General features: G+C 42.7%; 1 long non-coding RNA gene across 1 annotated transcript in view; it reads right to left on the reverse strand.

Annotated features, from left to right (window-relative positions):
- LOC145432427 (uncharacterized) overlaps nucleotides 1-24,829 on the reverse strand; it is a 432,207-nt gene that overhangs the window by 73,947 nt on the left and 333,431 nt on the right. The gene's annotated exons all lie outside the window — the stretch shown is intronic.

Below are 24,829 nucleotides of genomic sequence, written 5' to 3' on the forward strand. Positions count from 1 at the left end.
GACAGATATAGTCTATGTTACATTATAATTATACTTGTGGAGCCGCAAGTTTGCCTCTCTTTCGTCCACTTTTCTCTCTACGTAACGTTACTCAGCCTCGCCTCTCCTTCACTGAACACAACTCCCCCTCCCCCATCGCTTCACCTGCAGGCAACAAGATGGACACGGCAGCTATCAAAGAGGATCTGGTCGGTAAAAAGAAAACATTTGAAGATTACTATTTTAGTGCTGTCAGTGTAAAGTTAATGCCATAACTGCATTAACGGGGCAAATCTCCGTTAACTAGTTACCGCGGGTCACCGCGCGCGTGGAGCTGGGCGGCTCTAACGAGCTAACCGGGCTAACGCCTTGACGCACGGCCTAAAATCCTTTCGATTTTCTCAAAAATAAACAGTGCGCCTTATGTATGAATTCTGGTTGTGCTTACTGACCGCGAACCAATTTTATGTGGTACACAGCTTAAAAAAATCTGTCAAAAATGTTTTGGTACGACTTTGCTAAGCTATGAAGCTGCACTGCTTGATTGATTGTTGGATTATTACGGCTACCGAGGAGCCTCGCAGAACATCTTTTAGTTTACATTTTGACTGCACAATTGTGAGCTTTTTGTTATGCACAAAACATTGTTTTGGTTTATTTATGGAGCATCATTAATAAATGCACTGATAATTTAAACAGATGCTTCAGGAGTTTTATCCCACTCATACTTTCAATCCAATGTTTGTCATTCTAAGTTGTAAAACCAATCGCACACAATTATCCTTGGCATACATAATACATCCCAGTACACTGTTGGTGCATTCCATGTAGAATACAATTTGTTAATAATAAATTAAATAAATTAAACATTTGATGTAATGTATATCTTGTAAATTATTTGTTTTACACTGTTTTACATGGCATTTTACAAGGCAGAATCAGCTCACTTTAGTGAAAACAATTAGGACAGGAGAAAAAAATTCTTAAGTAATGTCAGGAAGCTGGTATTTTATTTTAAAACTAATTGCTATTTTTATTTATTTAGAGAATTAAAAGCCAACTCCAGACCACTACTTGTCCTGATTTGTGAGGGACTGACGAAGAGTTGGTAAGGAGAGGAATCAGAACAGGAGTGCCTCCCGCCGCCCCCAAACACATAATCAGGTAATGTAACTTTGGTAATTTGAGATTAATTCAGGTTTCTTTTGAATTGTTGACACTGTCCTCTCCTCTCTTCTCATTATAGTTTTTGTATGCAGTGCCAGTTCTGCTCTTTTGTCTGTTCAAGCCAAGAAGTACTCTTAAGACATCACCAGCTACGACAAAGAGGATTTCATTTGCCCTGTGTTTACAGTGACTGAGTCTGTTCGTTTAGGACACGAAGGGCATTGAAGTCTCACCTCAGCAGATCACACAACAGGGCTAAGAAAAGGAAGGCAATCTCAACATTTTTTTGTGATTTTTGTTAATTTAAGGAAAACTGTTCACAGCATACATTTATTTCACATATTTTAAGGCACTTAAAAACCCATCAGACTGTATCCTGGCCTTCCCAAAAATGTGACTATGTTACCAACAATTTATCAACCTTTACGTCACACACAAGCAGAAAGCACAAAAACTCAAAAGATATAAAAAACTGTATTAGACTGATTTCTCATGCAAATGCATGTCCTAGTGAAAGTAGCTCCCCTGATAAATCCTTAAATACCTCTCAGGAGTCAGAGACATTATCAAGTGGTTCAGGTGTAGCATCAAGTGATAAAGAGGACGACGAGTTTGTAGATTACCAATGTCTTGAACATAAAATAGCTAGACTTTTTCTATGCATGCAAACATTGTTACATGTTTTTAAAAGGGCTTTGCAGGAAACTATTGAAGAAATTAGTGACATTTTAAAATTTTCTCAGGTTCATTTATTTCAAAGAATCAAAGAGGTGCTTGCTGAACAGAACATTGAGGCAGATGATGATGTAATTAAAAATATAAATGATGCACTTTTCAAAACCAACCCATTAATTATCTCAACAGAACCAAAAGGTGCATTATCTACTGATTACAAGAGAAATATTTATTTCAAGAATAATTTTCATGTAATTGAGCCTAAAGAGTACACCTACAAAGCGAGAACTAGAAATACATTTGTTTATGTCTCAGTAAACCAGGTCTTGGAGAACTTATTGAAAGAGACAAGTTTCTTTGAAAAGTTAGCATTTGATAAAGAAATTAGTGAAGGTTACAGATCATTTAGAGATGGGCAGTATTTCAAAAACAACAAGCTTTTAGGATTGCAAGCTACTTGCATTAGTTTAGCTTTGTATATTGCCAACTTTGAAATATGCAACCCTTTAGGAACATCTCGAAAAATTCATAAAATAACTGCAATAAATAACTGATTTTGGGAAAGTGTCATTTGTTGCTACAAAGCTCTCCTCTTGGTTTATGGAACATTACAGATCATATCGGCTTGACAGCAGCTACAAAGATCTGGAAATACTTTACCAAGAAGATTTGAATGATTACCACCCTTTAGCTGAATACTGCGTAGCTGGAGAACTGATGGTGACACCTGTTACGTGCCTCCTGCATTGAAAGTGATGGTATGTATTATTCTTAAATAGTTTTCAGTTGATTACTTTGAATTCGTTAATTATTTAGAATTGCGCCCTTTTTTTGGTTTGTCTCCACAGGCCCTGTTACTGCCAGTCCATGTCAGTCCAAAACTTATCAGAAAAATCCAACTGTCCACTGTTCCAGAATCTGTGAAGCAGCTTCAAGATGAACTACAAGCAAAGCTTGGACTTGAAGGTGACTTTGCAATACAATATGCACTTTGTAACCTGATGGATATTAATGAGCTACCTGCTGGACGGGCAGTGTTGCACCTCATTTGCGAGGAAAATGCATCAGCCTCGCCACCACAGACTCCATCTGATCATAGCGCCATCTCATCTATTGATACAGCCAGTGTGAGTTCAGCATCTTCTTTCAGCCCATCCTCATCCACCCAGACCTACATGCGTAGCACTTCACAGTGGCCAAATCCATTTCCTATCCCAACCTTTCCTATGATGTAGAGTTAAAACTTTGCAAGGGCAACGAGGTATATGAGAAAGCAGAGTCAAATTTAAGTGTAACAAGAGACATCAAGATGGAAGTTCTAAACAAGCTGGCACAAGAAATGTTTGCAATCAAAGCCTACCCTGACAAGAATGAAATAACGTCTGCTGCCCAGGAGCTAGTTTCAAAACATCCCTGCCTCAAAGAGCCCGGCAATGGCACAGGATATGATGGTTGGGCAACAAGCATTAAGTTCAAGCTTGGCAACTACCGTTCCAAGCTAAGTCAAGCTGAACGTAGTGAAGTTGCAGTCAATCGAAAAAGAAGAGGGGAAGAAGATGACAGTGGCACAAATAGATTTTCCTTAAAGAAACCAAAGCGAGGTGAAGTCAACTTTATCTCTGATGCCCCAGAAAACTACAATGATGAGTCTCTTGAAAATGAAAGATGCATTTTGAAAGATGAAATGAAGAAGAGGGATAAGAACATGGCACTCATCACCCAAAAGATGGACATCACATTCTCTCTCAGGAGGAAAGAAGTTGTGGAGATGCAGCCCTTGGTCAAGGAAATGCAGCTCAGATGGCCAGCTCTCTTGAAAGAACAGGTTAGATAATCTCTTAAATATTTAAAGGAAAACTTCCATTTTTTTTTCTTTCAGTGTGGTCTTATTTCTAGAATGGAAAACGTTCATTTACTCACCCAGACAAATTTCAAGGCATTTGGAGTTGTTAGAAAGAAATTTTAATCCCAATGTTACGAGTCAGTCGTTTTGCAGGAGAGAGCTGAGCCACAGTTATGGGGAAAGGATTCACTGAGACAACTAAGAAATGCCTGAATTAAGCCAAAAACCACTGTGGAGGGTTTTTAATCTAAGGAAATAACATTAAAATGTGTTTAAAAGCTCCAAAAAGTTGATTTTATATGATATTAAATTTCTTTTGAACAACTCCAAATGCCTCGAAACTTGTCTGGGTGAGTAAATGAACGTGAGCGCCATTTCTTGTGCCCTTGAGAAATATCTGTCTGTATCACTCCAATATCTTGTAGAAAAGGTTGAAGGCTACCGTTGAGCTAACAATGCTAATGGTAAAATATAAAAAAATAGTTGGCTCTAAAAATATGAAGCTAATTTTGGTATTACCAACAACTCGATTGAAGTGAAATCTATTTACTTGTCAACTTACCGTGTATAATAATGGATTGCATTTATTTCGCTCTTTGCTGGGCACCCAAAGCGCTTTACAATTCCACTACTTACTCACTCTCACATTCACACATCGGTGCAGGGAAACCACAGTTATAGCCACAGCTGCCCTGGGGTAGACTGACAGAAGCGACGCTGCCATATCACACCATTGGCCCCTCTGGCCAACACCAGTAGGTGGTAGGGTAAAGGGTCTTGCCCAAGGACACAACGACCAGGACAGAGAGAGCTGGGGGACAAAACCAGCATCCTTCTGGTTATAGATGAGCTTCCCAACTGTGAGTGCCATGAAACTCACAGAACAGGATTGAGAAAGTCACTTGCGTGTTATGAAAGTATCCAAATTTGACCACAGGATGTTATTCTTACTTCATTCTTACATAGCTATAAAATTAATGAAAATTTTGCAATGAATTTAAAATACAATTTACTGATTTATTTCTTTTCTTCAATGTATCCTGTAACAGTTGAAACCATTATTTTGTCTAATCAGCATTTGATTAGGTATTCTATACACTTAATGTAAAATCTGCTGATCAGATTTTTCTTCTTTTTTTTTAATGCGTCAGTTATAATTTGTACCACCTATCCACTAAAAGGGGAAAAAAAATCCAATCAAGACCTGACAAATAGATCAACCGAGACTAACTAAATGTTTTGAAATTAAGCTGTTTTAACCAAATTTGAAAACAATGTCATTTTTATATAATGTACCTTTAAAAGTTTTCTTCTAATTTTTTTTTTTTTAACTTTGTAGATTTGTGCGGAATTCTCACACATTACCACCAAGGATCTCATGGGGACCTTCATGACTGCCCTCGACACTTACTCACTTTGGCAGATGGCAGGTCATGACAGACAGTTGAACTCTCATCCCACTCATGGAACTTTTTGTTATACATGTTGTAATAAGTGTGCTACATTTCTTGCACATCAAAATTACTTTAAAAAAAAAACCTGACAAAACCATGAGCAATTATCTGCAATAACTAATTTCAACATCTTATTTCTTAAGGCTGTATTTTTAGCAACAAAACTTAATGTGTTTTAAAAACAAAATGGTAGGTTTATAAATGAGACTGAGTCTTATTTGATTTCCTTGTTTTAGGTCTCAAACATAGTCGAGCATCGACGAACCATCAGTTTGGAAGGGTTACAGATATTTGTTCGCGACGACGAGACCAAACTCTTCTTAACATGTCTGGTGAGCATGAAAATCTACTCAATCTTCGGATTTGGTTTTCAGAGACTTATATGTACTGTTGTTTTTTTTATTTTGCATAGGATACAGATCCAGTTGAGAGGGTAACCCGAGGTGTTACGGTGGGCATCCTCACTGTTCTGGAGGACTACATGGGACCCAACTCGCAGTCCACAGTGGTCAACACTGCCATTGTTTTGGAAGAGGACATTATTCTTGATGATCTGCCAGACCTTCCCACTGCCTTTGCCTACCTGTTTGGCCTACTTTATGGGCTCAACATGGAGTTTCCCAAAGAACTCAAGTACACATTTGAAGCTGTGCAACACATTTTTATGGAGTTGACATCTACCTGTTCCCAGAGAATAAGAAGCTTCAAAACAAAGCTCTTAACCAAAGTCTAACCTATTTGACAACATGTTCAACTCAAATGCAACTTGTGTAAAACAGAATGCAGCAATTTGCTTTGATTTACAGTTTTTGGGTTTCGTTGCTCTGAAAAAAGTTAATTTCTGGCTTTAAGAAAATGGTAAGGTTCAGAAAGTTCTGAATCAATCTCTTCTGTTCTAACTTTACTTAATGTAGCTTGCATGACTGATTGCAGATTTCATGTATAACAAGTTTTTATAAAATGTTGAAAGTGTTTATTCTAACTTGAACTGTTTTAAACAATTTTTATAATCTGGTTTTAGGTACATTTGTACTAGTTTTATAACAAATGTGGCGCAATACTGAACTTCAGAGGAAATTAATGTTGATACCATTACTATTAAAAGACAAGTGGTGGAAAAATGTGTTTGAAAGTTGTTTGCTGTATGTAAACCAGATAGAAGTCGTTCACATCCTGCCATCTGATGTTTTGAATCTGTTTGTTAGTGACTATCTATCAAGATAGGTTTGATATTCTGCATGACAATACCACACCTTTAAAATTGAATGAGTAACATTTGTTACAAAAATTTGACTTTTTTGTGTTTTTGGAAGGACTTTATTTGTGGCTGAATGTTGTCAGTATGTTAAAGATGGCTGATCTCAAAAGTCAACATTGTCAGTGGTGCAGTTGTGTTTGAACACAAAGTTATTTGAAAATCAACTCTGTAAACATTCATTGGTACAACAGGGAGCACCTCATGGAAACTATAAAAGATACTTTTTCTAAACTTTAGGAAATCGATTGGCAAAACTAAAAAAAAATGTTGTGTAAACGTTAGGAAATACATTGCCAAAACTAAAACTAATACCTTGTGTAAACTTTAGGAAATGCGTTGGCAAAACAATAAAATATGAGTTAAGAAAAAGCACAATTATTAATTTTGTAAACACGAAAACATTAGCTGAATCAACTTTGCTTCTAAACTTGAAATTATAAGTTATCCATCAGAACCTAAAAACATAAATGCAGTGGGTTGCCTTGAGTTTTTAAGTTTTCGCAACGTTTGTTTTTTTTTTACAGTATAGCAATCAGACAACTCTGTCACCCTGTCAGTCTGACACTACATATCAGTCTGATGCTGGTGTCCTCAGTCTCTCCTTTTGGCAGCTAAGCTAATGTTAACATTGATCTCATGTTGGCTAAATATTTAATTTCACAGTTGGCAAGAAAAGAATTGCTCAGGTCTAACGGGATGTTTTTCTATGAAACTAGGAAATACAGTGGGGCAAAAAAGTATTTAGTCAGCCACCGATTGTGCAAGTTCCCCCACTTAAAATGATGACAGAGGTCAGTAATTTGCACCAGAGGTACACTTCAACTGTGAGAGACAGAATGTGAAAAAAAAATCCATGAATCCACATGGTAGGATTTGTAAAGAATTTATTCGTAAATTAGGGTGGAAAATAAGTATTTGGTCAATAACAAAAATACAACTCAATACTTTGTAACATAACCTTTGTTGGCAATAACAGAGGTCAAACGTTTACTATACGTCTTTACCAGGTTTGCACACACAGTAGCTGGTATCTTGGCCCATTCCTCCATGCAGATCTTCTCGAGAGCAGTGATGTTTTGGGGCTGTCGCCGAGCAACACGGACTTTCAACTCCCGCCACAGATTTTCTATGGGGTTGAGGTCTGGAGACTGGCTAGGCCACTCCAGGACTTTCAAATGCTTCTTACGGAGCCACTCCTTTGTTGCCCGGGCGGTGTGTTTTGGATCATTGTCATGTTGGAAGACCCAGCCTCGTTTCATCTTCAAAGTTCTCACTGATGGAAGGAGGTTTTGGCTCAAAATCTCACGATACATGGCCCCATTCATTCTGTCCTTAACACGGATCAGTCGTCCTGTCCCCTTGGCAGAAAAAAAGCCCCATAGCATGATGTTTCCACCCCCATGCTTCACAGTAGGTATGGTGTTCTTGGGATGCAACTCAGTATTCTTCTTCCTCCAAACACGACGAGTTGAGTTTATACCAAAAAGTTCTACTTTGGTTTCATCTGGCCACATGACATTCTCCCAATCCTCTGCTGTATCATTCATGTGCTCTCTGGTAAACTTCAGACGGGCCTGGACATGCACTGGCTTCAGCAGCGGAACACGTCTGGCACTGCGGGATTTGATTCCCTGCCGTTGTAGTGTGTTGGTGACCTTTGTTACTTTGGTCCCAGCTCTCTGCAGGTCATTCACCAGGTCTCCCCGTGTGGTTCTGGGATCTTTGCTCACCGTTCTCATGATCATTTTAACCCCACGGGATGAGATCTTGCGTGGAGCCCCAGATCGAGGGAGATTATCAGTGGTCTTGTATGTCTTCCATTTTCTGATGATTGCTCCCACAGTTGATTTTTTCACACCAAGCTGCTTGCCTATTGTAGATTCACTCTTCCCAGTCTGGTGCAGGTCTACAATACTTTTCCTGGTGTCCTTCGAAAGCTCTTTGGTCTTGGCCATGGCGGCGTTTGGAGTCTGACTGTTTGAGGCTGTGGACAGGTGTCTTTTATACAGATGATGAGTTCAAACAGGTGCCATTCATACAGGTAACGAGTGGGGGACAGAAAAGCTTCTTACAGAAGACGTTACAGGTCTGTGAGAGCCAGAGATTTTCCTTGTTTGAGGTGACCAAATACTTATTTTCCACCCTAATTTACGAATAAATTCTTTACAAATCCTACCATGTGGATTCATGGATTTTTTTTTTCACATTCTGTCTCTCACAGTTGAAGTGTACCTCTGGTGCAAATTACTGACCTCTGTCATCATTTTAAGTGGGGGAACTTGCACAATCATGGCTGACTAAATACTTTTTTGCCCCACTGTAGATATGGCAATTTACTGAGATGCGAAAATTTAAATAAAAATATGGTTTAGAAGGTGTTACGAAATAAATATATATTCTTAATGCTTATTTTCTGTTTATATTGTTTTATAGAGGCCAGTGTAGGAAAACACCCCTGTGAGTTAGAATGTGTGCCAAAAGTCACAGAGAACTGACAGGAGACTGCACGCCTTGTGCAGAGAACAGGAAGCGTGGCAGACAAAGTGAAACTAAGCAGAGTGCACTCCAGATTGAAACTGCGTGTGACGTATAGCAGAACTATATATACCCATTTTCGTTTGCAATGCTTTTAGAGCTGTGGGTGCGTGCTCGTCTCTACGGTTCTCCATTTCCGGAAATGTACAATAAAGATGATTTTTTGAGCTTGACCACTCTGAGTCAGAAGTCTTTCTCAGTCGGTAAAAGAATTCAAAAGAACGGAATTTGATAAAGGCAAAAACATAGTTTGTGTATTATTCTAAAATTCAGTATTTGGGATGAAAACACTTACCCTTCAACACAAGCCTGAACTCTCTGAGGCAAATGATCTTACAGGTTTTTTTTTTAGTAATCTGCAAGAATAGCTCTCCAGACTATTGGAGGGACATTACAAGTCTCTTCTTTGGATGTCGGCTGCCTATCATTCTGTTTTCTTTGAAGACGATCCGTGACTGAAAATGCTTGTCCGTCTTCAGTCCTGTCACCTACTCAGCCACCATCACAACTACAGTGGCTTGCAAAAGTATTTGGCCCCCTTGAACTTTCCCACATTTTGTCACATTACAGCCACAAACATGAATCAATGTTATTGGAATTCCACGTGAAAGACCAATACAAAGTGGTGTAGAAGTGGAATGGATATCATACATGATTCCAAACATTTTTTTACAAATAAACAACTGAAAAGTGGGGTGTGCATAATTATTCAGCCCCCTGAGTCAGTACTTTGTAGAGCAGTATAGTATTACAACACGGCATTAGGGCCTTCAAACTAAAACAAATATAGCAACAAAATAGCAACATAAATAGTACCATCATTGCCAGTCCTGGCCCACATCTGGTTGACATAAACCCTGCCATGACACCAGTCAGTCAGAAGTGCCAGCTCAATGCCAGATCCGGGCCAGACCCGTTTTCTATGAGCCTGGGCCACATAAACCAAACCACAATTGAGCCAGATATGGCATGCCATCACATAAACAGTGCCATCTGTGCCAGGCCTGGCCCATATTTGGATGATGTACCACTTACCATGCCAGAAGTCAGCCAGCAGTGCTGGCTTGACACCAGATCTGGGTCAGACCTGCGTGCTATGTGGGTATAAGGTTATTCTTATTGTTATTCCTACTCTTGCTGCAGTATTTTGGCTTAACTGAAGGCTTTTCAGGGAGTTTTAAGGACATCCTGATAATAATGAATTACAGTAATCCAGCCTAGAAGTAATAATATATGAACTAGTCTTTCAGCTTTAGGACAGAATATTTCTAATTTTAGAGATAACATATTTCTATGATTTTTAGAGATGAGTACAATAACCTCAGTTTTATCTGGGTCCACGATGTTTGTGCTGTTGCTGCCTTTTGGAGTATTTTGATGCATTCATCCGCTAAATAATATGTATTGCTATAAGGTAGAAACCATGGAAAAGAATTTTGAAAGTAAGGACTGGCATTTAAATTTCAAAACAACCAAAAGATAAGGAGCATAAGTTCAGAAACACAGGAAAACAGATCAAAACAAAACCAAACTAGATCTAACATGACAGCAGGGCGACAGCACAAGAGCCAAAACAGTTCAGGGGGCCGGCCGGCGAAGCCAGCGGTGGCGACAGAACAGGTCCGGAGGCCAGCCATGCGGAAGGCAGTGGCGGCGACAGAGCAGGTCTGGGGGCTGGCCACAAAGCCAGCGGCGGCGACAAACTCGTTCAGGAAGCCGCCCTTAACGATAATGACGTCCAGGTAGGGGCATGGAGAGCGGCCGGCGAAGGCGAGGTGGTACAGGCCGAGTTGGATCTGACGGCGGTGTAGCAACCCCAGGACCAGACAGGGTGGGACCAGAGGGGGTGGGACCAGACGGCAGCATGGCAGCTGTGGGACCAGACGCTGCAGGCGACGGTGTGGAAGTTGCAGGTGGTGATGCAGGTGGTGGCTGAATGGGCTCCCCAGAGCCGTCAGTGGACACAACAATGTGCTGGATGGGTCCTCCAGGACCCCCAGCTGACGAGGCGTGATGCTGGCTGGGTTCCCCTGAACTGTACCTTGTGAAGGTTTACTCATGTTTGCCAGTGGCTATAGCTCAGGAGCTAGAGCAGCTCACCTACTGATTGGAAGGTTAGTGGTTCTATCCGTGGCACCTCCAGTTTGCATGTCAAGTATCCTTGAGCAAGATACCAAACCAAGTTGCTCTGTGAATGTACTTAGTAAGCACTCAGTTTAGAGAAAGTGAGTGTGAGAGTAAAAAAAAAAGCGCTATATAAGAATCAGTTATATAAGAAAGAGTTTTGTCATATTACTTTTGCACTATTATGTTCCAGCAGAATATTTTGATATATTGTTAATTATAAATTATTCAATTCAAAATAAATTTGCTGCATTACCTTTGTTGAGACATTTTTAATCTGTACTAAATTCAGCACATGTTGTTATTACATGGCTTGATTAAGGTACACATTAGACTAACATCTGGGGCCAGAGCTGAAACTGTTCTGGGCCAGCACAGGGCCACCAGTGTGTCTGTAGCTGGCCTTGTGCTGGCCCATGTCTTGGCCACCTCTAGCAACCCGATCTGGGCCACCACAGGGCCTTCGTTGTTTCCGGTATGTGGGCCATGTGTAAGCACATTGTGTGGGCCAGATTCGGGCCATACCAATATTGCTATGTGGGTAGTACCATATCAACCCATTAGAGCACTTCGCTCTCACACTGCAGGCTTACTTGTTGTCCCTAGAGTATTTAAAAGTAGAATGGGAGGCAGAGCCTTCAGTTTTCAGGCCATCTTCTATGGAACCAGCTTCCAGTTTGGATTCAGGAGACAGACACTACCTCAACTTTTAAGATTAGGCTTCAGACTTTCCTTTTTGCTAAAGCATATACTTAGGGCTGGATCAAGTGACCCTGAATCGCCCCTTAGTTATGCTGCAATAGGTGTAGGCTGCTGGGGGATTCCCATGATGCATTGAGTATTTCTACTTTAGTCACCTTCAGTCACTCAGTATGTGTTTATAGACCTCTCTGCATAGAATTATTAATTATCATTCATCTCTGGCTCTCTTCCACAGCATGTCTTTTGTATGTAATAAATTTACCTACTATACAGCTGTTATGAAGGGGGAATCTATGGATAGAGGTCAAAACTGTTTATTGTACCAGGCTTTGGAAAAAGCTTTTAATGCTTTAGCATGAGGGAATATATCGAATAGATCGACTCATTCTTGGGATCAGCCCAAAGTGGCCATTAGAGGGACTAAACGTTTTGGCACTTCCACATCAGTTTAGTTTTTGTGCCTCACTTTATTTGAAATACAGTGTCACATATGGGGTATAGTTGCTTGCATAGTTGTCCTCTCATGTATTTCCCACACTGACATATGTTAATTAACTGTTGCCATCCATTTCCATTTCTAATCACGTCAGTTGTTCACTTCAAAGTTAAGATTAGTTTAACTTGGGACCTGCCTACTTAATCTCGCAAATGGTTATTGGATCCCTTGTACATCCACACCTGTCCACTTGTGACTGGACCAAAAAAATATGTATCAGTGCCAGGTATGAATTTATTCTACCTTCATGCAACATTTGTCCCTGGCCATGGGACAAATCCAGTGTTTTGTCTTTTAAACTTATGTTGTTTAATATTTTGGCATCTGAGTTATTATTCACTTGGATGAAAATCCTTTGGTGATATCCATGGGTTCTAGGCTTAAGGCATTTTAACTGCAAATGCTGTGTTGCCTTCTCTGAAATGCTTAGCTAGGCTTTACTTCAGTTTTCTGTTCAACAACTGAAAAGCATGCTTCACTCAGTTGATCAGGTGACTGACTTGGCCACAGAAAGATAACCTGCATATCTTTAAAAATGTACACTCAACAAAAATATAAATGCAACACCTTTGTTACTGCTCCCATTCCCCATGGGATGGACGTAGAGACCTAAAATTCATTCCAGATACACAATATAACCATCCCTCCCAAACAGTGGTCACAAATCAGTCCAAATGTGTGGTAGTGGGCACATCTGCTATATTGAGATAATCCATCCCACCTCACAGGTGTGCCACATCAGGATGCTGATCTGACATCATGAGTAGTGCACAGGTGTACCTCAGACTGCCCACAACAAAAGGCCACCCTGGAATGTGCAGTTTTGTCTCACAGCAAAATGCCACAGATGCCACAAGCAATGAGGGAGCGTGCAATTGCCATGCTGACAGCAGGAATGTCAACCAGATCTGTCGCCCGTGCATTGAATGTTCATTTCTCAACCATAAGCCGTCTCCACAGGCGTTTCAGAGAATATGGCAGCACATCCAACCGGCCTCACAACCGCAGACCTCGTGTAACCACACCAGCCCAGGACCTCCACATCCAGCAGGTTCACCTCCAAGATCGTCTGAGACCAGCCACCCAGACAGCTGCTGGAACAATTGGTTTGCACAACCAAACAATTTCTGCACAAACTGTCAGAAACCGTCTCAGGGACGCTCAACTGCATGCCCGTCGTCCTCATCGGGGTCTTGACCTGACTCCAGCTCGTCGCCGTAACAGACTTGTGTGGGCAAATGCTCACATTCGATGGCGTCTGGCATGTTGGAGAGGTGTGCGCTTCACGGATGAATCATGGTTCACATTGTTCAGGGCAGATGGCAGCTGAGAATGTCCCAGTTCTTGCATGGCCAGCATACTCACCGGACATGTCACCCATTGAGCATGTTCGGGATGTGCTTGACCGGCGTATACGACAGCGTGTACCAGTTCCCACGAATATCCAACAACCTCGCACAGCCATTGAAGTGGAGTGGACCAACATTCCACAGGCCACAATTGACAATCTGATAGACTCCATGCGACGATGTGTTGCACTGCATGAGGCAAATGGTGGTCACACCAGATACTGACCGGTTCTGGGTCCCCAGACCCCCAATAGCGCAAAAAACTGCACATTCCAGGGTGGCCTTTTGTTGTGGGCAGTCTGAGGTACACCTGTGCACTACTCATGATGTCAGATCAGCATCCTGATGTGGCACACTTGTGAGGTGGGATGGATTATCTCAATATGGCAGATGTGCCCACTACCACACATTTGGACTGATTTGTGACCACTGTTTGGGAGGGATGGTTATATTGTGTATCTGGAATGAATTTTAGGTCTCTACGTCCATCCCATGGGGAATGGGAGCAGTAACAAAGGTGTTGCGTTTATATTTTTGTTGAGTGTATTTACCTTGTAAAACTCTAGGGTTCCTTTTGTGTTATGCTTTGTGTCACTATCCTTTTGTACTGTGAAAGACCTTTTGTTAACTTGTGCTGCATTTGGCTGATTGTGAGCAGAGACTATAGCCATTTACACTTTAGATTTCTTCCTGCTATGTGGTGTAGAGGGTGAAGAGGAAAGGGAAGAGGACGGTCCTTTGTGGTGTCACCGTGTTGCTGATCACCTTGTCAGACACACAATGTTGAAGATGCACATATAGTGGTATTCCTGTCAGGTAATCAACAATCCAGGACAGAAGAAAGGCATCCACCTGCATTGCTGTCAGCTTATCACCCAGAAGGGCCTGATGGTATTGAATGCACTCGAAAATTTAAAAAAACATGACCCTCACAGAGCTCGCCGACTGGTCCAGATGGGTGTAGACACGATTGAGAAGGAAGATGATGACATCCTCAGCTCCGAGGCGGGGCTGGTAAGCAAACAGAAGGGGATCCTGATGTGGCCTGACTATGGGTCAGAGCTGGTCTTTACGACATGGGAAGTCAGTGCGACTTGTGTGAGGGCCACTGGGAAGTGGCATCTTTGGTACAGGGACGAGGCATGATGTTTTCCACAGCACTGGGACTCTCTGCAGACTCTGACTCAACATGAACAGTTTATGAAAGACTGCGCAAAGCTGGGGGCACAAGCCTTGAGGACATGGGGACTCAACCCATTTGGTCCAACTGACTTGCATTAATGGCATCTTCTCATTTGTCTCTGAACCTGGTCGTGAGCAATGTTCCCTCAAATTTTTCATGTGTCTGAGCGAACGCACAAACTCCATGAGTGATCCCTTGGACCACTATGAGCAACAGCAGACGTGTGCACTGTGGTCACGCCAGCATCGAATCCATCCATGTCACATGGTTTATTAAAATAATCAAATTACAGTATGTACATTTATGTTAGACTACTTTTAATTAACTGCTTAAGCCCACTTACAATGAAAATTAAAAAAAAAGTCGTGTTCATGACTTGTGTAGTATTTTAACACTATTGGAAGTAAAAATAACTTGAACTCCAATTTTGAAAACACAAATTTCTTTTTTTTCTTTTCTGACTTTTACAACTGATTTACAGAATAATCAGGTGTTCTGCATCAAATTTGATGCCGCACAAATTATTTGTGCCACTCCAAAAAAGAACTTCTGTCCACTATGAGATAAAGGAGAGCATCACAAGCCTGATACCTGCACGCCTGACAACAGATGTATCACTCCTGTAACACCTGTAACATTCAGGAGTCGCCTCATTGTTCTGACACACACAACAAAACTATTGACTACACTACACACTAACTACACAAGATTTGCGCTAAACGTCGCAAATCTCTCACATCTCAAAACACCGCTGTCACTCCTAAAATGCCATGTTGCCATATCATTTTTTGATTGGTCGACATGGCACATTCTTCCACTAATCGGAAAGGCTGGAGGGGTGGGGGTGGGGTGGGGGGTGGGGGGCTGGTTTTGTTTTTGCTCACAGGTAGAGAGTGCTTTATTTTCCTTATAATATGCAGTTTTTACCATTTCTTTCCGCAGTAATATAAACAACGATAGTATTCAGGAAAAAAAAACAAAAAACAAACAAACATTGCATTTATTTTTTATCATAGCTCTGGTTTTACGTGGCCTATCAACACAATTTAAAAACTGGTATAAAGTCCACACTTTTTACGTCAATTGTTCCGTCTGTCCTGCTCACATCTCCAATGGTTGTACACGTTGTCATTAACGTGGCTTCACTCCACATCAGCCACACCGCTTTGCTAGCTAAAACACCGGTGTCGGCACATAAGGACGCTGTCAAAGCCTGTCAACGACGTTTAGTCTGCCCTCGCACTTAACTAGGCAGACAGACAACCATCATCCCATGTAGAAAAAAACCACACCGTTATTCCTTTCTGGTGGATTTATTTGATTGGATGCATAGCATGGCTTTGTTGAAATACATGAATGGATGAATGGTAAAACTGTAAACAAACACAAAATATCCCATGTGAGCAAACATTCTTACAATTAGAAGATGCTATGACCTGTTACTATGCAAAGCAAAGCAGAACGAAACAAGCTAACAAGCTAACGTTAGAGGTTAGCTAGCGCTAATTAGTGTCTAGGCTAATGACTAATAAAGCACATCATTGAGTGAATTTACTTTCTCAAAATATCACAAACAACACATGGCAGTTAGTGCTAAACATTCACCGGTAAAACACAACATTACTGCCAACTTACAGACTGTGCTGGATTAAGAGGCAGCATAGGCAGGCACAGGAGTAGCAAACTGTCCTTCTCCCGTTAGACAGGAAGTAATGAGAAGTAGCACTTCCGGTAGAATGTCAAAAATAAAATTTTTGCTAAAACAACGTCTGTGACTGGCCTAAAGTAAACTTTGGCTTTACCAACTTTCACCACCTTGACTTCTACCTTCCTGACAAGTCCGTCACTACTAGGATGAACCTTTGCAATCACCCCCATGGGCCACTGATTTCTCTTCACGAGAGGATCTTTCAGGAGGACCACATCCCCCTGCGGCAGGTTTGGCTTGGTGGAATGCCACTTGCAGCGGCATTGCACTGTTGATAAGTACTCCTTACGCCAGCGATGCCAGAAAGAGTTGGCCAGACTCTGAACTCTTTTCCACTGTTGCCTGTAGAGGTCCTTCTCCCCGAAGTCACCTAAGGGTGTTGGAGGTGCACCAACTTTTTGCGTGAGGAGTGTGGCGGGAGTAAGGATGCACGGGACATCGGGATCACTTGACACTGGAACCAGCGGCCATGCGTTGATGATGGCAGCCACCTCTGCCATGAAGGTGGTCAGGACATCGTGCGTGAGGGGCCTGGAACCAAGTTGAGCGAACTGGGAGTCCAATATCTTACGTGCCACTCCTATCATCCGCTCCCAACTTCCCCCCATGCGAGAAGAGTAGGGAGGGTTGAAGACCCAACTACATCCATGATAATTTAGGAAGGATTTAACACGTGGGTCACAAGGAATCCTTTTGTCAAACCCTAGCTCCCTGGAGGCTCCTGTGAAGTTAGTTCCACAATCCGATCTCAATTGCTTTGCAGGTCCTCTGACTGAAAGGAACCTGCGGAGAGCGTTAATGAAGCTAGATGTGTCCATCCCCTCTATGATCTCAAGGTGAACTGCCCTTGTGCTCATGCAGGTGAACATCATTGCCCATCGTTTGCTGCTGGCAAGTCCGCCCCGAGTACTGTACAGTAACGCCACTGTTTTGCACATGTCTCACTTTGTATATTTTATTTTATATATTTTATTTATTGTTTACTCTATTTAATTTGTAAAATATGTGTACACACACACACACACACACGTAGAAAAATATTTAGTATACACATCCAGAAATGCATATACTATTATATATTGTACATATATTTATTAGTTTCAGATGTAGCCATTCTTGTATTTTGCTTGTTTACATTATTGTATTTTGCACAACTCTGTTGCTTGTGAAGCTCGCACACAAGAATTTCACTCACATGTGCTGTACCAATGTACCTGCACATGTGATGTGACAATAAAAGTGATTTGATTTGATTTGAGTACGACGAGAGGCAACCGACCGTGGCCCGAACACATCTATGCCTACGTAAGAGAATGGAGGCTCAGCACTAAGACGTTCTGCAGGAAGATCTGACATTTTTTGGAACTGTGTTACTCCCCTTAGCTTGCGACAAACTACGCATGAGTAAATGAGGCTGCTAATCTGGCGTTTACCTCCTAAGACCCAGTAACCTGCGGATCTTAAAGCACCCTCTGTAAGATGACGCCCCTGGTGCCTGACGCTTTCATGGTAATAGCGGACTAACAGGTTAGTTACATGGTGTTTGTGCGGCATAATCAAGGGGTGTTTTTCTGCGGACTCAAGGTCAGAATGAAGAAGGCGTCCGCCAAGCCTCAGGAGGCCTGATTTGTCAAGGTAGGGAGAAAGCTTTAAGCTTTTCTTTGGGATGTCCTTCCCTGACTCTATTTGTTTGAGTTCCTCTGGGAAGCTTTCTTGTTGGACTGCTTTTATAACCGTCTCTCTTGCTTGCTCAAAATCTGAGGTAGTGAGTTCATGACATATATGCCATCCCTTACATTGTCCGTCTGATTGCTTTACCTTAAAGGTGCGTGCAATGTGTGCCAAACGTGCAACTGCCCTGGTAAGGTACTGCCAGCTGGAGAAAGATTCTAAGTTTGCAGTCTTTAAACAGGGCCATGATGTTTGAATGATGGCAGTGATCAAGGGACGAACTTCAATGTCTGAGTCGGGGTTTTGAAGTTGGAATGTATCTGATGAGTTGCTCTGTAAGGGCTTTAAGGGAAACTCCGGCCCTTTCAACCATGTGCTGAATAACAGTTTTTCGGCAGGTAGAGATCTGGATCCGTGATCGGCCGGGTTGTGCACCGAGGGTACATAGCCCCACTGAGTTGGTACTGTTGCTCGTCTGATGCGTTGCACCTGGTTGTTCACGAAAACATGAAATCTTCTTGCCTCATTGTAGATATAGCCAAGAACGACTTTGCTGTCGGAGAAGAAGCGCATGTTCCTAATCTGAATGTCCATTTCATCTCTGATTAGCTCCCCAACTTCCACCGCTAACACCGATGCACACAGCTCGAGCCTGGGAATGGTAAGATCAGGCTTGGGGGCAAATTTGGCTTTCCCGAATATGAACGCAAACTCTGTCTCACCATTTTTGTTCGTTAACTTCAGGTAAGCCACAGCTGCAATAGCCTGGGTTGATGCATCACAGAAGACACAGATTTCTCTGTGCTTTGCACCAAGAAAGGAGAAGGAGAGGTATGGCCTCGGGATACGGATTTGCTCGAGTTGTTTGAGAGCATTCTTCCATTCTGTCCACTCCTTGAACATGCCCTCTGGAAGAGTCTCATCCCACCCACAAGTCTCTTTTGTCAGCTCCCGCAACAGTGCCCTCCCCTTGATGCTCACTGGCACTGCAAACCCCAGCGGGTCAAAAAGGCTGTTGATAGTGGACAGAACACCTCTTTTCGTGTAAGGCTTTTCGGTTTGAGAGACTCTGAATGTGAAGGTGTCGCCTTCAATGTCCCAACACACTCCTAAGCTTCTCTGCATTGGAGGAAACTCTGTGTTGAAATCTATGTCCTTGAGCCCGCTTGCCAAGTCTACAGTAGAGAATGCTTTCATGACATTTGGGCTGTTTGAAGCTATTTTGTGGAGCCTCAGGTTGGACGCAGCGAGCAGCCCCTGTGTGTCTTTGAGGAGCTTAATTGCCTCTGACTCTGTAGGGAGGGATTTGAGTCCATCATCGACATAGAAATGTCTTTGAACAAACTGTTTGGCCTCTGAATAGTGCTGTGTGTCGAACAGGTGTGCTGCCTTTCTCAGACCGAAAATTGCCACCGCTGGGGAAGGGCCGTTGCCGAACACGTGCACTTTCATTCTGTACTCGACAACTGGCTCTCTTGGGTCATTGTTGCGGTACCAAAGGAACCGGAGGAAGTTCCTGTGGTCTTCTCGCACCTGAAAGCAGTGGAACATTTGTTGTATGTCCGCTGTGACAGCCACCGTTTCTTCTCTGAAACGGATGAGCACCCCAATCAGACTGTTATTCATATTTGGAACTTTGAGCAGCACATCATTTAAGGACACTCCCTGAAACTTAGCACTTGAGTCAAATACCACCCTGATATTCCCGGGCTTCTGCGGGTGATAAACGCCAAAGAAGGGCAGATACCAGCATTCTTCTCCTTCTTCGAGAGCTGGTGCTGGTTCGGCGTGATCCCTGTCAAACAACCCCTGCATAAAATCCATAAAATGTCTCTCCATCTTAGGGCGTTTATTTAATGTGCGGCGCAACGACTGTAAGCGGCTGAGTGCTTGGTTTCTGTTGTTTGGGAGGCGGGTTCTCGGTGTACGGAAAGGAAGTGGAGCTGTCCAGCTATTTGCATCGTCTTGGTAAAAGTCTCTTTCCATAATTTCCAGAAAGGCTTGGTCCTCTTCGTCCTTTTCACTTTGCTGGAATATGTGTTTCCCTATTTGACATGAACTGTGAGTGTCCCAGGATTTGTTGTGTGACTGCTCTTTGACATGAAAGCTGTTTTGACAGGGTGTTAGGAGACTTGGACGCCCGTTCTCTAGAACACTCGTTCTGTATGTGCCTATGATGGCTGGCTTATGGGCTCCTCCTAGGCATACATCACCTACAATAACCCACCCAAGTGCAAGTCTCTGGGCAAATGGAGCATTGACTGGTCCATTCACTCGTTCATACACTTTGTGCACTTGCATTATGTCTCGGCCTAACAGCAACATAATCTCAGCCTCAGGGTCTAGGGGCTGCATATGATCTGCTAGGTGTTTGAGGTGTTGATGGGCTAGGGCAATCTCTTGCGTTGGGATTTCATTCTTGTTGTCTGGGAGTGAGTCACACTCGAGCAAAGAAGGCAGAGGAGAGCTGAACTGGCCATCAACAGACTGTATAAAGAGGTTCTCAGCTAAGCGGCCATTTGTAGTGGAAACCCCTGTACATGTCTTAAGTGTGTATGGCGCTAGGTTGCTCATTGGGATGCCAAAGGTGTCGAAAAGATTTGACTTCGCTAATGACCTATTGCTCTGGTCATCTATGATAGCGTAAACCTTGACCTTTTTGTCTGGATGCCCCTTTGGATAAATGTAGGCTTGAAATATTTTGGAGCAGGAACGTCCCCACAAACTTGAGTGCATGCTGAGCTAGTCTCCAAGTCTAAGCTACTCTCCCCACCATGCTCCTCCCTGTCCTGGTCTGGGGCAATGTTTTGAGCTTTTGTGTTTTGTGTCCATGGAGCTGGACCTGCATGCAGCACTGCAACGTGTTTGTTGATGTTGTACTCTAGGCAAGTGATCTCTTCCTTACAGTCTTTAGCTTGGTAAGCTGAGGAATCGCAGCACCTAAAACAGATGTTGTGTTCTCTGAGGTATGCCTTACACTCATCTAGTGTCTTTTCCCTGAAACCTCTACACTTCTTTAACGGGTGCGGTTTCTTGTGGATGGGACACAGTTTGTTTGTGAACTCACTCGTGCTGCCTAAGCTTGGTTTGTGAGTTTTGTTTACCTCTGTTTTGTGGACGGCAACAGGTGGTCTTGACTTGACAAATCTTGTACAGTGGTTGTCGTGAGTTGTTGGATAGGATGTGGGATCTGATACAGTAGACTTAAAACTGGGGTCATTTCTCATTTTCGCTTCATCTTGTATGAATCGACAGAAGAATGAGAATGGAGGGAAATATACATCATGTCTCTGCTTGTATTTAGTCCCCTCTGACATCCACCTGTCTTGAAGATTTGTTGGCAACTTATCAACTATCGGGGCAATGCCACGTGTTGTGTCCAAATACAGGGAGTGCAGAATTATTAGGCAAATGAGTATTTTGTCCACATCATCCTCTTCATGCATGTTGTCTTACTCCAAGATGTATAGGCTCGAAAGTCTACTACCAATTAAGCATATTAGGTGATGTGCATCTCTGTAATGAGAAGGGGTGTGGTCTAATGACATCAACACCCTATATCAGGTGTGCATAATTATTAGGCAACTTCCTTTCCTTTGGCAAAATGGGTCAAAAGAAGGCCTTGACAGGCTCAGAAAAGTCAAAAATAGTGAGATATCTTGCAGAGGGATGCAGCAGTCTCAAAATTGCAAAGCTTCTGAAGCGTGATCATTGAAAAATCAAGCGTTTCATTCAAAATAGTCAACAGGGTCGCAAGAAGCGTGTGGAAAAACCAAGGCGCAAAATATCTGCCCATGAAATGAGAAAAGTCAAGCGTGCAGCTGCCAAGATGCCACTTGCCACCAGTTTGGCCATATTTCAGAGCTGCAACATCACTGGAGTGCCCAAAAGCACAAGGTGTGCAATACTCAGAGACATGGCCAAGGTAAGAAAGGCTGAAAGACGACCACCACTGAACAAGACACACAAGCTGAAACGTCAAGACTGGGCCAAGAAATATCTCAAGACTGATTTTTCTAAGGTTTTATGGACTGATGAAATGAGAGTGAGTCTTGATGGGCCAGATGGATGGGCCCGTGGCTGGATTGGTAAAGGGCAGAGGGCTCCAGGCCGACTCAGACGCCAGCAAGGTGGAGGTGGAGTACTGGTTTGGACTGGTATCATCAAAGATGAGCTTGTGGGGCCTTTTCGGGTTGAGGATGGAGTCAAGCTCAACTCCCAGTCCTACTGCCAGTTTCTGGAAGACACCTTCTTCAAGCAGTGGTACAGGAAAAAGTCTGCATCCTTCAAGAAAAACATGATTTTCATGCAGGACAATGCTCCATCACACGCATCCAAGTACTCCACAGCGTGGCTGGCAAGAAAGGGTATAAAAGAAGAAAAACTAATGACATGGCCACCTTGTTCACCTGATCTGATCCCCATTGAGAACCTGTGGTCCATCATCAAATGTGAGATTTACAAGGAGGGAAAACAGTACACCTCTCTGAACAGTGTCTGGGAGGATGTGGTTGCTGCTGCACGCAATGTTGACGGTGAACAGATCAAAACACTGACAGAATCCATGGATGGCAGGCTTTTGAGTGTCCTTGCAAAGAAAGGTGGCTATATTGGTCGCTGATTTGTTTTTGTTTTGTTTTTGAATGTCAGAAATGTATATTTGTGAATGTGGAGATGTTATATTGGTTTCACTGGTAAGAATAAATAATTGAAATGGGTATATATTTGTTTTTTGTTAAGTTGCCTAATAATTATGCACAGTAATAGTCATCTGCACACACAGATATCCCCCTAAAATAGTTAAAACTAAAAACAAACTAAAAACTATTTCCAAAAACATTCAGATTTGATATTAATGAGTTTTTTGGGTTCATTGAGAACATGGTTGTTGTTCAATAATAAAATTATTCCTCAAAAATACAACTTGCCTAATAATTCTGCACTCCCTGTACACTAGCCCAGGTAAAGAGCCGTCTGATTTGGCTGCATCAATTTCAGAAAGCAGGTCGCCAAGTTCTCTGAGATTCTGGGGGTCCTTGTTTGACACTCTAGGAAAGCGTTCAAGTCTGTCAAGGAGCGACTTCTCAATAGCCTCTGGGGTGCCATAACATTCTTGTAGCCGTTTCCAAACTCGACGTAGGCCCGTTTCCAAACTCGACGTGCTGGATTGTTGAGATGGACAGAGCGTATACGTTTGGCATGCTTAGACGACTCTTCTCCAAGCCACCGGGTCAGCAAATCTAACTGTTCGCTAGGCTTTAAGCTTAACCCTTCAACAGCGTTACAGAAAGAAGCTCCCCATGTCCAGTAGTCCTCTGCTCTGTCCGTAAACTTTGTCAGACCATCTGCCACCAATTCTCTTTTTGCCAGAAACTTAGCGAGATTAGCAAAGTCACTGTTCCCGTTGTTGAATTGCGTTGGCTGGAAAGGTGGAGTGTAAGGGGAAAAGCTCATAGGTTGCGGTGTGGTACTTAAATACCTTTGGCCACATTTTTCTTGGGTATCAGCAGCTGGTGTCAGATGGCTGCCAATCTCATATTTGATGTCCTGTTGATTTACCTGTGGGACATATTGAGGTGAAGTGGCTGGATCGGGGATTGGACTGATGTCACATTGTTTTATCGGTGTAAAGTGTTTGGGGTCCGGCAAGTCTTCTCTGCGATGCTCTGGTGAAGAATATCCAAGATAACTCTCTAGTCTGTATGACTGGGTTGAGGCTGGAAGCTGGAGTAGAGCGTGAGAGTTCAGTGTTGGTTGTGAGTTCTCTTGACCCTGTCGTGATTCCCCATATTGTTTTTCTGACACACGAGATGACCACATTTCCCCGCTTACCTCCTCTGCTATTGCTGCTTCAAATACATTGGCTTCAGCGAGCGCAGCTTCTGCTTCCTTTTCTTCTTTTAGTGCTTCTAATGTAGCACTTAACTCTGCTTTCCTCATTTTCACCTCAATCTCCTGTCGTGTAAACTCTGCTCTGGCGCGTGCTGCTTCGGCCTTTGCCCATGCTTCGACTGCTGCTTTGGCGAGTGAGCTGCGGGATCTGGATGTTGATCCAGAGCAGGTGGACCGTACCTCCAGCTGCTCCTCCTCTGCTGACAGCATAGTGGCGTCTGGGTCAGATGTCTGGAAGACTGCCTCCTGAAGTAGCCATTTCGCCAGTCTTTTTACTATTCTGCCCTCCCACTTAACTAGGCAGACAGACAACCATCATCCCATGTAGAAAAAAACCACACTGTTGTTCCTTTCTGGTGGATTTATTTGATTGGATGCATAGCATGGCTTTGTTGAAATACATGAATGGATGAATGGTAAAACTGTAAACAAACACAAAATATCCCATGTGAGCAAACATTCTTACAATTAGAAGATGCTATGACCTGTTACTATGCAAAGCAAAGCAGAATGAAACAAGCTAACAAGCTAACGTTAGAGGTTAGCTAGCGCTAATTAGCATCTAGGCTAATGACTAATAAAGCACATCATTGAGTGAATTTAGTTTCTCAAAATATCACAAACAACACACGGCAGTTAGTGCTAAACATTCACCGGTAAAACACAACATTACTGCTAACTTACAGACTGTGCTGGATTAAGAGGCAGCATAGGCAGGCACAGGAGTAGCAAACTGTCCTTCTCCCGTTACGGTGTGTTCACACCGAACGCGATGGATGCGAATAGAGCGTCA

This window comes from Astatotilapia calliptera, chromosome 2, assembly GCF_964374335.1.
Source record: "Astatotilapia calliptera chromosome 2, fAstCal68.1, whole genome shotgun sequence".
NCBI lineage: Eukaryota > Metazoa > Chordata > Actinopteri > Cichliformes > Cichlidae > Astatotilapia > Astatotilapia calliptera.